Raw genomic sequence first — 11,907 nt, 5'->3', positions numbered from 1 at the left:
AAGTACCCTTGCCAAGAGAAGACAGCACAGTCAAAGCAGACCTACCATGAATAATTTTAATGGCCTTTGCATCATCAGTGGAAAGTAATTGAATGATCATTGCCAATTTCAGGTAGCACTACATATCTTTTATTAACAAAATTTTTCTTTATTGAGACAAATCCTGTAAGTGAAAAGACCTGAGGTTGCCCAGCAGGATTCATTTCCAAGTTTCTTTGGCCTGAGTTCATATCAAGAAATACCTCCTGGGGGTGATGAAATAATCTGCACGCCAAACCCCCGCGACATCCAATTTGCTTATATAACAAATCTGCACATATATCCCTGAACCTAAATTAAAATAATAAATAAATTTTACCACCCTAAAATGCTGGCTTTTGAGCCACAGGCTTCTCCAACTAAGGATTATGGGATTGTGATTTTCAATGACTGATAAAATGAAGATATAGTCCCAAATGAACAGAATGTGGGGCCAATGAGGATGAATATTTATGAAGGAAAAAATTAACCGTTGAACCTTAAAAGTGGGAGGAATCTTGTATGTCATTTGGAACAATTTTCTAGTACCGTAACTTCCTCATCAAGTGATTGCCTGCCCTCTCTGACCACTGAGAACAGTGGGCAACTTACTACTCTTACGGCCATTGTAGGGAGCCAGGTCTGTGGTCTGTTTTGGGGCAGCTTTAATTTATATTGTGAGATTGAGCTGAACTCTGCCTCTCTGTTAATTCCATTCCTTTGCCTCAGTTTTGCTCTTTGGGACAACACAGAAGACTTCTATGCTATTTCCATTGACGGCTCACAAAATATTTGAAGATATCAGACACGTGCCCACTTGTATCTTTTTTCCAAACTAATTGTGGGTTTTCTCAACATTGATCTATGACAGAGTTTCTGACCTTTCTCCTCTGGCTGAGCACACTGTAGATTTTAATGTGTCTTTTTACGGCAGTGCAAAACTGAAACTAAATCTACATGTGGTTGGACAAGCTCACAGTGCAACGAGTGGCACGTAAAAATTCTGTTAATGTAGCCTAAGATTGCATTAGAATTTTAGTATCTACATTATACTATGAGATTATGCACAATGAGCTTGCAATTAGATGAATTAAAACTCCAGATTTTGTTCAAATAAACTGTCAAATTACCCTTCTGCTATCATGTATGCTTTCTTTGGAGGATATGAAATGTGAGCTTCACATTTATCTCTTTTTCGTCTTGTTTTGGTATGTAGACTAGCTTTGTAAGATTAAAAGAAGAGTAAGTTGCTTTTTTAAAAAAAAAACTGTTCATTGTAAAAAATCCAAATAATAAAAGTATTAAGAATATATATTTATATATATATACCCATTATATATACCCATAATTTTACTACCTAGGAGTGGTTACATTAAAAAGTTAACATACAGAGTAATTTTTATAATAATATCAAAGTAAACAAACATCATTTATAATAGTAAATTTATAGTTGCATTTGATAATTTATGTTTTGCAATTCTTAGTATAGAAAGAAATCCGGGCTGGGCACGGTGACTCACGCCTGTAATCTCAGTACTTTGGGAGGCCGAGACAGGTGGATCACCTGAGGTCAGGAGTTTGAGGCCAGCCTGGCCAACATGATGAAACCCTGTCTCTACAGAAAATACAAAAATTAGCTGGGCATGGTGGTGGGTGCCTGTAATCCCAGCTACTCGGGAGGCTGATGCAGGAGAATCACTTGAACCCGGGAGGCGGAGGTTGCGGTGAGCCAAGATCACGCCACTGCACTCCAGCCTGGGTGACAGAGTGAGACTCCATCTCAAAAAAAAAAGGAAAGAAAGAAAGAAAGTAATCCATGACATAATACATGAAACATGCAAGTTGCCAAACTGTAGAATCCCACCCTTGTAAAAGACAAGAATAATCCATGCACACTGACATTATTATGTGGTACTCTATTGTATATGTGAAGTACAATTTAATGAGCAAGTAATTTGTTTCCAAATTACACTCTTACAAGTAGAACCATCATATATGGTCTTGTTGCACTTGCACAATGATCTCCTTTGTATAAATGTTTAGAAGTATTGCTACCACAACTTATAAAAACATTCTTGAGTGTGTCATCTGTTATAGCTCTCCAAGTTTTGCATTCTCTGTAAATGTGATAAGTACACCTCTTTTCCAAATCCAAGTAATTGATAAAAATGTCAAACACAAAACTCAAATCGAGTGTTAACCTTTTCTACAAAGCCTTTGGCAATGGCTTCCTTCTCCCACCTAGAATTAATTGCTCTTTTCTTAGTGTCCCCAGTGAACCCCATTCAGATTTGTATAGCAAAACATCTATAATACTCTTATCATTCTTGTTTTCTTTTAATGTGCTTTCCCATGGAATCTATTAGATGGCAAAGAACGGTACTTCCAAGTTTCACTTAGCTGCTGCCACCCCACACAGTTTCTTGCCCATAGTAGGTCATAATTATGATTGAAGTGAATGAATGAAGAAGTGAATGATTGCAGAGTTCTATACAGAATCAAGGACAAATTCCCACAGCATGCCATGAAGTGTTCATTTTTAGGCTGATTTAAACCTGATCATCTCAGAACTTTGGTTGCAGTTAAGTCATTGGTTCATTCACTTTGTCATTTATCCACCTATTTATTCTATACAGGAGTCATTTCTTTATTTGTTTCTTTGTAAAATTTATTGAGTACTTAAAATGCTGCAAAGTCACTGAGGTAAAGGCTATAGGGAAAGACAAAGGCCACGATGGAGGTATAGAAAAAATGCTTTCAGGATTCAGAGAAGCAAAATCATTTCCATAGCTCAGAGAGGGTGATGGTGGTGGGAGTTAACACGGATGAGTGAAGGGGGTAGTAGTGGGCAAACGTTTTCCTTCTTTAATTTTAATTGGATCAATTAAATAAATAAATTTGATTTGGGCCTTGAGGCAGAAATAGATGGATATGCAAAGATGGCGGAAGGACATTATAATTACATATGCAAAAGTGATAAGAGGATAAAGAAAGCACAGAGCAATGGGATAAAAACATTAGAAAAATAAAACCACTAGCATTCCAATATGTATTCAACAGCAAGCTAACAATATAACAGGAGAAAAGCGATAGCAAAAAAATGAGACAACATTCTGAAGAATTTCACATAAAAGAAGATTCGAATACCTGTAAAGATATGTGTCATGTAAAGAAACTTGCCTTATACTTCGACAGGAAGATTCATTGTAAAGACATTTATTCTCCCTAAATTAATTATTAATTTTAAAATGTAATGCAATCTTGGCTGGATGCGGTGGCTAACACTTGTAATCCCAGCACTTTGGGAGGCCAAGGCGGGCTGATCACTTGAGGCCAGGAGTTCGTGCCCAGCCTGGCCAACATGGTAAAACCCCGTCTCTATTAAAAATACAAAAATTAGCTGGGCGTGATGGCGCACGCCTGCAGTCCCAGCTACTCGGAAGGCTGAGGCAGGAGAATCGCTTGAACCGGGGAAGCAGAAGTTGCAGTGAGCTGAGATTGAGCCACTGCACTCCAGCCTGGGTGACAGAACAAGACTCCATCTAAAAACAACAACAACAACAAAAAAAAAAAAAGAAAGAAAGAAAGAAAGTAAGTAATGTAATGTAATCCAATCCCAATCAAAATAACAATAGGAATTTGAAGGGGTGCAGGGCTTGACAGAAACACACTGAAATTCATCCAAGAAAATAAATGTGTCAGACAGCAATTCCCAGACTTTGCTGCATGTTCTAATCAGTAGGGGAACTTCTGAAATTGCATTGATTTCACTGGGTCACATTGAGAAGCATCCCAGGTGACACTGAGAGTATGCAAAACATTTCCGAAAAAAGAAAGATAATAAGGGGATTAGCTCTACCACCTACCAAAATATACTCTAAAACTATAGCAATTGAAACAATTTGGCACTGACATGGGAGATACAATAGACAGTGAGGTGAAATAGAGCCCAGAAATAGATCAATATACATGGAAATGTAAGATAGAAGTTAAAGTGGTCAAAAAATCTGGTGCAACTGGCTAACCATTTCAGAGAAAATTGAATCTCTTCCTTATCAGTTCTGAATGACTCTCCTCTCCCTACCTCTCCTCCTATCCTCTGTGATCCAGCTTCCGTGCAACAGCCAGAGTAATCTTAAAATCCATGATCAGATCCTGCCTCTTGTAAACTGTTCAATGGTTTCTACTCACTTAGAAGGAAATCCCAGCCCTTGATGGTGACTTCCAAGCCCGGCTCTAATTGGTCTAGGCCCTCTCTTCAGCCTCCTTTCTGCTTCTCTCCCTTTGGCTTCTTCTGCACCGATACACTATTCTGTGAGTCCCAGAACACCCCACGCCCTTTCCACAGCAGGGCTTCTGCGTTCTCCTTGCCCCTCCTGATCCTTATAAAACTAGCTTCCTCTTGCATTCAGGTCTCAGATTCAACGTCACCTTCACGGAGCGGCCTTTCCTGACCTATTTAAGACATTCTCCATCCACTACTCATAATTCTCCATCACTGCATCCATCTGGACACCCCACTTACTTCTTTACTAGCTCTTACCATAATCGATGATTATGATGAATATCTGGGTTTTTTTTCTCCAACTCTCTTAAGCTACATAAGAGAGGACCTTGTTAATATTGTCACTCCTATACTCTCAGGATCTAGCACATAGTAGGTGCTCAATAAATATTTGTTACACGAGAGCTTTGTGTGAGGTAGAAGCTGAGCCTGAGGTCTAAGAGAGAAATTGTTCTTGTTCCACCAGTGGAACCCCGCAACTGCTTTGCATGACTGTAGTGGTACTCTGGGAGAGAGTTTTAAATCTCAGTCAAGGTGGGTTCCTTCCCCTCTTTAGGAGCTGTATCCCTAGGGTTAGAGTCAGAGTCCTAAGCTAAACTGTTTGCTGAAGCTCTGATGCCCAAACTGGGCATCAAATCCTTCTTAATCACTTTGTGCAGTATAAAGGCCATTCTCTTTGATGGGGGAAACATGGAAACAAAATAATAATAGGTTAGCAGCACAATTCTGATTTTTCTCTGTGACGTGAATAGCATCAGTTAAGATTGTCATAAAATGTTAATGCTAGGAAAATGCCTTGAATGTCATCTCCCAATGATTATAAAACAGTGCAGCCCTTTCATTTGACAGATGAAGTAAATCAGGCCCAGGCAGGTTCAGTGGTCTGCTCAGGCACACGGTGAATAGTGGCAATGAAGTCTGTATCTTACCCACATCTTGATGTGCAGTTGAGCACCTATGCTATAACAATATTCTCTTTGTTACATCTAAGAAAAATCATTTAAAACCACAGCTCATTTTGAAAACTTCGTTATTATTCAGTAACTTTATACATCTTCTGCAAGCAGTATACCTAACTCTTTCTTATTCACTTGATTTTAGAAGCTTTAAAAATAATTAATTAATTTGGGGAATGGGCCTAAAGACCCCAAATGAGGACTGTCTACAGAATACAGAGATGGGAAGATGGAGCCACAAGGTGACAGACTTGGGCCTGACTGGTCTTCTCTCTTGCTGTTGTGAAAGAATCTATCCTGGTGTTAGAAAACACCCAAAACAGGCCACCCTGTGAGGAAGCCTCTAAGGATCTGAGCTGATCAAGGGCCTCTTACCAATGTCAAGTCAGCAGTAACAGCAGAAAACCTGGGCTGTTTGAATGGGATAAAATGGTCTTGGCTCATCACCTAGACACTTCTCCCTCCTTGCACTCCTTCTAACCAAAAAGATAATCCAAGAAGAGTTATCTATTTGTTGTAGTATCCAGAGCAAGATGATCTTTGGCCTTTACCCTCTTTATGTTGTGGTTATTTTTGATGGAGGGAATATAAGTGCATGCCAACTCCACAGGCATTGCACAACAAAATAATATGAGCCACTGGAAATGCCAATGAGCACCTGCTTGCCAAGGTCTTATGTCAGACTTTTTTTTTTTTTTGAGATGGAGTCTCACTCTGTCGCCCAGGCTGGAGTACAGTGGCACGGTCTCAGCTCACTGCAACCTCCGCCTCCAAAGTTCAAGCTATTCTTGTGCCTCAGCCTCCCAAGTAGCTGGGATTACAGTTGCGTGCCACCACACCTAGCTAATTTTTTTTTTTTTTTTTTGTATTTTTAGTAGAGGCGGGGGTTTCACCATGTTGGCCAGGCTGGTCTTGAACTCCTGACCTCAGGTGATCCGCCTGCCTCAGCCTCCCAAAGCGCTGGGATTACACGCATGAGCCACTGTGACCAGCCGTGTCGGACTTTTACGATTGAGTAACAGTCTTTAAAAAAAGTTTATTAAGATACTGTGGCCTTAAGAAAACCAGAGCAGATATCACTATTTAAAAAATAATAATAATGTTATCTCAGTTTACTGTGATACTTGGGAGCACTGCTAGTTTAATTGTTTGTTTGTTTTTGAGAAAGGGTAGCCCAGGTTGGAGTGCAGTGGCGCAACCGTGGCTCACTGTAGCCTCAACCTCCTGGGCTTAATCGATTCTTCTACCTCAGCCTCCCGAGTAGCTGGGACTGCAGGTGCATGTCACCATACCCGCCTAATTTTTAAAATATTTTTTGTAGAGGCAGGGTCTCACCATGTTGCCCAGGCTGGTCTCAAGCTTCTGGGCTCAAGCAAGCCTCCCTCCTTGGCCTCCCAAAGTGCTGGGATTACAGGCATGAACCACGGCGCCCTGCCTTAGTTTAATTGTTAAAGTCTACTCTACATTATGAGCAATTATTCTGACTTGGCTAGGATCAGTGTGGCCATCTTATCTCTGTCTTCAATACTAGGCAATGCTTTAATCAAAAGACCTCAAAGCACTTTGAATAGAATATAATTAAACCTTCAGTTCCTGTGGAAGAGATCTATTTTGAATTGCCAAAGTATGCAAATTCATCTTTAATCATCATATAATTACATTTTAGGATCTTGCCAGAAAATGTAACCTTGAACTTACTGTACCCTGTTCTTATCGAAGCCCAGTTATGAAAAATGATACCTATGGGATGATTTCCAGAAAGATATACAGCCTGCCCCTTCCTACTTTTTCTCAATTTTGTCTGGAACCAAGCCAGACCATTAGAGGATCATATACTAGATTGCAATGTTTTTAACTGTCTTAGGATTGTTTTTTTATAATGCCTTTATTGAGACATAAACATATCACTCATTTGAAGTGTGCAATTGAATGGTATTAAGAATATTCACAGAGTTGTGCAAATGTCACCACAATTTTAGAAAAATTTTATCATTTCTAAAAAAAAAAAAATCTGTGCCCTTTAATTATTACCTTTTCCCTAGTCTTTCTACTCCTCCCCCTGCCCCCAATCCTAAACAACCACTCATCTACTTTCAGTCTCTATAGGTTTGCCTATTCTGGAAACTATATAAATGGGATCATATTATATGCCATCTTTTGTGACTGGCTTCTTTCACTTTTTTTTCATTGTTTAACGTAATATTTTCAAAGTTCATCTGTGTTGTGGCATGTATCAGTACTTCATTCCATCTTTTTTTTTTTTTTAATTTAAAAGACAGGTTCTTACGTTGCCCAAGCTGGAGTACAGTGGCCATTCAACAGGTGGGATCATAGCACACCGCAGCCTCAAATTCCTGGGCTCCAGCGATCCTCCCATCTCAGCCTCCCAAGTAGCTGGGGCTATAGGCGTGTGCCACCACACCCAGCTATTCCTTCTTATAGCCAAATAATATTCCATTGTATGGATCATTTTTTTTCTTTTCTTTTTTTTCTGAGATGGAGTCTCACTCTGTCGCCCAGACGAGTGCAGTGGCACAATCTTGGCTCACTGCAACCTTCACCTCCTGGTTCAAGCAATTCTCCTGCCTCAGCCTCCCAAGTAAGTAACTGGGATTACAGGCACACCACCACACTCGGCTAATTTTAGTAGAGATGGGGTTTCACCATGTTGGTCAGGCTGTTCTCAAACTCCTGACCTCAGGTGATCCACCTGCCACAGCCTCCCAAAGTGTTGGAATTACAGGCGTGAGCCACTGTGCCAGGCCCATTATATGGATCTTGCACATATTGTTTATTCATTCATCAGTTGATGGGCATTTGGGTTGTCTCCACCTTTGGGACATTATGAATAATGTGGCTATGAACATTCATATGCAGGTTTTGGGGTGGACATATGTCTTCATTTCTCTTGAATGTATACCTAGGACTGGAATTGCTGAATCAAATGGTACTTTCATGTTTAAATTTTTAAGGGACTGTCAGACTGTTTTCCACAGTGGTGTGTGAGGGTTCTGATTTATCCAATCCTCTTGAACATTTGTCATTATCTGACTTTATTACAGCCATCCTACTCAGAGTGATGTGGTGTCTTGTGGTTTTGGCTTGCATTTCCCTGATGACTAATGAAGTGGAGCATCTTTCCATGTACCTATAGGGTCATTTGTATATTTCCTTAGGAGAATTGTCTATTCAGATCATTTGCCCATATTAGTTAAATTGAATTATTTGTCTTTTTCTTATTTAAGAGTTTTTAAAATATATTTTAAAAGAAGTCCCTTATCAGATCTATGATTTGCAAATATATTCTCCCATTCTGTGGGTTGTGTTTTTACTGTCTTTCTTTCTTTCTTTTTTCTTTTTCTTTTTTTTTTTTTTTTGAGATGGGGACTGGTTCTGTCACCCACGCCAGAGTGCAGTGATGTGATCTCGGCTCACTGCAACCTCCGCCTCTTGGGCTCAAGCGATCCTCCCACCCCAGCCTCCCAAGTAGCTGGGACTACAGGCTCATGCCACCACACCTGGCTAATTTTTGTATTTTTTGTAGGGGCAGATTTCACCATATTGCCCAGGCTGGTCTTAAACTCCCAAGTTCAAGTGATCTGCCTGCCTTGGCCTCTCAAAGTGTTAGGATTACAGGTGTGAGCCACCATACCTGGCCCTGTTGTTACTTTCTTGATAGTGTTCTTTAAAGCACAAAAGCTTTTAATGTTGTTGAAGTTAAATTTATTTTTTATTGTTGATGTTTGTGCTTTTGGTGTCATGTCTAAGGGTCCATTGCCAAATCCAAGATCACAAAGATTTACCCCTATATTTTCTTCTAAAAGTTTCCTAATTATTGCTTACATTTAATGTTATTGCTTACATTTAGGTCTAATCTATTTTGAGTTAATTTTTGTATATGGTGTGAGGTAAGGTTCCAACTTCATTCTTTTGCATGCAGTGATCCTAGGATTGTTTTTCTCAAAGGCCAGTTAGGCATTCCAATAAACAGCTCCAAGGAACACAACTTTGTATGTTTTGAAGAGATGTGGTTGACAATAGTGTTCACTACATCACAGTGTTCATTACATCTTTTATGAAGATCTGCATAAGAAATTTGCTTCCAGGAAACCAGATTTGCTCAACTATTCACTCACTCACTAAATCACTCATTCATTCCCTCACTCACTCACTCAATCAATTCATCATTTAGTACATATACTTAAAATGCTTTTTAGGGGATTCACCTGAGGGCAGGGGACTTTGTTTCCAAGAAACTTTATCTGATAAATAAAATGAACTGACACAGATTGGATACTTTAGCAATTGAGAAGCTCAGACTCAAACATGCTGCCCATCTCTATGAATACCTTATGCCAGTGGTCCCCAACCTTTTTGACACCAGGGACTGGTTTCATGGAAGACAATTTTTCCATGGATGTGGAGGTGGCACGGATGGTTTCAGGATGAAACTGTTCACCTCAGATTATCAGGCATTAGATTCTCACAAGGAATGCACAACCTAGATCTCTCACAGGCACAGTTCACAAGAGGGTTTGTGTTCCTATGAGAATCTAATGCTGCTACTGACCTGACAGGAGGCAGAGCTCAGGCGGTGATGCTTACTTGCTCGCACTCACTCCTGTTGTGTGGCCTGGTTCCTAATAGGCCACAGACTAGCACTGATCAGTGGCCTGGTGGTTGAGGACCCCTGCCTTATGCTTAAGGTGAACATTTTGTGTATACTACTGACTGATTTGACCTTATTTTCCTGCCTTTATATTCCTCGGATTTCCTCATGTTTTATTTTGATTCTGCTGTATCACATGCATCCCTGGAGCCACCCCAAATTGTATTTTGGAACAAAATGAGGTAGAAATAAGTAAACAAAAACTCCCAAAGTATGTTGGTATTTTTGGGCATTTCTCAAATTTCGCCTCATTCTGTGGTTCCTTATTAACATGTCCAAATTCCATACTAGAATTTATGGGCAAATAATAAGTCTCATTAACCTTTGTATTCTGTGCTGCCCCTCTCCAGCCCCTAGGTGAATTCCCTAAAAAGTACTTAAAATGTATCTACTTAATGACTGATTGAGTGAATGAGTGAGGGAACGAATGAGTGATTCTGTGAAGGAGCGAATAGTTGGAAGAATAAATTTGGCCTTACTGAAGGCAGGTGAAGCGCTTCCTCCCTGATTCCATTTTAGGAGCCACCGGGAAAAGTCCAACATTCAACACAATAATTCATCCTGCCCACTGGGTAGTGTTTATAATTCCACCCATCTGAGCTTCTTCCCATTATAAAAGAAAGCATTTCTCTGTGTGGTCCTCTACATCAGAATCAGCTCAGTTACTTATTAATAATGTAGATTCCTAGGCCTCACCCAGGGGAAATAGAGAAGGAATTGCATTTTAACAAGGACCCCAGTAGACTCTTTTGGACCTTAAAGTTCGAGAAATATTGCCTTGAAATGATAAGATTTGGAAAGGGTATCATTTTAAGTGGTTATTGGTGCTTTATGACCTGGTGTGAATGATTTTTGCGTAGAGAAAAGGAAAAATGTGTTAGGACCCCAAAAACATCAATGCAAGAATACGCCAAAACACTGTCTTTAAAAAATGTACCTATGGTTAGTTTTGTGGGGAAATGAACACAATCTAGTTAAAATTCCATAAACATGAAGATTCAGGTGATATGGCTTAAATTATAAATTTCATGAATTTTGTTGGCTTATGATAAGGGACAGCTATACTGTAAGAAATATGACACTAAAACAATAACTTTCATAAGCAAGGTTACTTTTAGCGATCCCTGTATACATAGATTTCAGATGGCTGGTTGGCTTTGAAAAGAGAATGAAAGGGTTATTTTGGCAACTTTGTACTTTCGTACTGATCCTGAACCGTGTCTTCCTGGAGGCCATTTTGAAGTGTGAAATTGAAGAGAAATACCAGGCAGGTGGCCAAAATTTTAGAGATTGGATGGAAAGTAATTCTTTTTTCTTTTGACTGGGACAGTGAAACCTAAAGATCTCTTCTGCATTTGAAGATGTATTTTTGGCCTACTTTTACAGTACTCGTAAATAACACTTTTTAACTGGAAAACCCCCAAAACTCTCATATAGAAACCAAACCTTGTAATTTTATTCTTTCCTTATGTCAGCATGGGTCATTCATGTTTTGAAAGCAGCTTCAGCAAAATCCCCTGGTTTCAATTTTATTAAGATAACTGTTTCATTCATTCTTTTTGATAATATTCTTCTAAGCCAAACTCATTACCCCAGTTCCTCTTGTGTATCCAGAGAAATCCATTGCCTTGGGCCCCAGCTGGATAGACAACCATCTCAGAACGCAAAATACTAAAAAAAAAGTACCTGAAATAACATCTTTCAGAACCTCTGTGGTGAAACTTGCTTGAACTTTCTAAAACGCATAAGAAAAAGATTGATTAACTTAGTAAAGTTGAGTTTTATTTATTTCTTTGAGACAGGAGTCTTGCTTTGTCACCCAGGCTAGAGTACGGCAGCACGATCTAGGCTCACTGCAACCTCTGCCTCCTGGGTTCAAGTGATTCTCCTGCCTCTGCCTCCCGAGTAGCTGTGATTACAGGGGTCCACCACCACCCCCAGCTAATTTTTGTATTTTTAGTACAGACAGGGTTTCACCA

General features: G+C 39.6%; 1 long non-coding RNA gene across 1 annotated transcript in view; it reads left to right on the top strand.

Moving 5' to 3' along the window:
* Window positions 1-7,182: 7,182 nt before the first annotated feature.
* Window positions 7,183-11,907, top strand: part of LOC100987486 (uncharacterized) — a 30,246-nt gene continuing 25,521 nt past the window's right edge. Inside the window, exon 1 of the long non-coding RNA XR_008624750.1 lies at window positions 7,183-7,858. This is a non-coding gene — a long non-coding RNA (uncharacterized LOC100987486). The remainder of the gene's footprint in view (window positions 7,859-11,907) is intronic.

Source organism: Pan paniscus, chromosome 1 (assembly GCF_029289425.2).
Source record: "Pan paniscus chromosome 1, NHGRI_mPanPan1-v2.0_pri, whole genome shotgun sequence".
Taxonomy (NCBI): domain Eukaryota; kingdom Metazoa; phylum Chordata; class Mammalia; order Primates; family Hominidae; genus Pan; species Pan paniscus.
This window is presented reverse-complemented; position numbering and strand designations above follow the sequence as displayed.